Here is a 1,806-nt window from a genome sequence, read left to right as displayed (position 1 = left end):
GAAGAGGATTTACTGAGAAAAGAAAAAAAAAAAAAATCAAGATCAATAAAGAGAGGAGTAAGGAGCCAGAGTGCTCCCTGAGAAGTGAGGATGTTGAGACTTCCTCTTATGTACTTTGGACATGTTGTCAAGACAGACCAATCTCTAGAGAAAGATACTATTCTTGGTAAAGTAGAGGGTCAGTGAAAAAGAGAAAGACCCTCAATAAGATGGATTGACATAGTGGTTGCAACAATGAGATCTAACATAGCAATGATTGTAATGATGATTCAGGACCAGGGAGTGTTTTGGTCTATTGTATATAGAGTTGCTATGAGTCTGAACTGACTTGACAACAATTAACAACAATAAAACAAAAGAGAGGAGTTAAGGCACAGTCTGCCCTAATTCCGTTGTTCTATATGTTGGAGTCAGGGTGAAAGTAGAGTATTTATTTGTAATCTAGTGCTGCAACTATTTGTGCCATATTCCTTACCTTTAAAAGCAACTTTGCTTAGTGAAGTGAACTTTAAATTGTTTAATATCAAGCAGTCTAAAAGGGTGTATCTATCTATTGTTTATGAATTGTCAGGGAATATCTTATGTTCTGTACTGGAGGATTTTGGAAAACCCTTGGATATTATAGCTGCACTCTGAGTAAGTGTTATAAAAGGTAGTTACTTTAGACACATGAGAATGTCATCTGAAGTACAGCCCTTACTAGCAGAAGTGGTATCCTCTAGTTCCAGATAGGTTATCTCCCAGGCAAACGAGAGTGAGCTTTCAGAATTTTGCTGTGAATTTACACTTACTGAAGTGCTCTGATTGTGATTCTTCTGCCAATCAAACTAACCATTTAAGTGAAATAAGATAGAACATTGTTTTTTTTGTTTGTTTGTTTTTATTTGATTTACTTCTTAAATACTTACTTAGTTAACTGGTTACTCCCACTAATGTCAAACAGAGATGACACATTTTTTTTATAAGATTGCTTCTTGGCTTTTGGCTAAGATCAAGTATAATATCTTTTCTTATTGGTTTAATATCTTAGGGAGCTCTGGTGGCATAGTGCCTAAGACACTTGACTGCTAATCAGAAGGCTGGCAGTTCAAGCCTACCAGACACTCCTCGGAAGAAAGATTGGGCAATCTATTTCTATAGAGATACCACTTTGGAAACCCAAGGAGGGGTCACTAAGAGTCAGAGACGACTTCACGGCACATACCAACAACAACAATGGTGGGTAATATACTTTTATTTAGGATTTTCAGTATATAGAGCATGTAATTGTTTTGAATGTCATAGTAAAGATATTTTAAACTATAAGAAATGAGATTAAATTAAAAATATTTGTCAGTGAAGTTTTATATTATGAAGTATCACTGCAGAAAAGTAAGCTAGATGGAAACTCAAAATCTAAGTATTCAAGGTTTTTAGACTGCTGAATTCAGTAATATTCTATTAAGACCAATTTCAAACTTTTGTGGAGGAAACGTATTTCAGCACTAGATCTCTCATTCTCTTTATTATGATATTTTAAAATTTCTTTTTATGGGTTTGCAAAAAAAAAAAAAAAAAATGCTGGACATACCTGTATGTCTAGGCAAAAGGGAATTTACCCATGACCATAGACAGATTAAGGAGCTCTAGTGGTGCAGGACCTAAGGTGTTCAACTGTTTGACTGCTAACTAGAAGGTTGGTTGTTCAAACCCACAAGTTGCTCCATGGAAGGAAGATGGAGCAATCTATTTATGAAAAGATTTACCTCCTTGGAAACCCAATAAGGATCACGTTAAGTAGTCAACTTGGTGGGAGTGTTTTTTGTT

At 35.3% G+C, this 1,806-nt stretch overlaps 1 pseudogene; it reads left to right on the top strand.

The window, feature by feature from the left end:
- Positions 1-966: 966 nt before the first annotated feature.
- LOC122151911 lies at positions 967-1,070 on the top strand (annotated as a pseudogene).
- Positions 1,071-1,806: the final 736 nt, after the last annotated feature.

This window comes from Orycteropus afer, unplaced genomic scaffold (genome assembly GCF_000298275.1).
Source record: "Orycteropus afer afer isolate SDZICR_OR568_19922 unplaced genomic scaffold, OryAfe1.0 scaffold00879, whole genome shotgun sequence".
Lineage (NCBI taxonomy): Eukaryota > Metazoa > Chordata > Mammalia > Tubulidentata > Orycteropodidae > Orycteropus > Orycteropus afer.
This window is presented reverse-complemented; position numbering and strand designations above follow the sequence as displayed.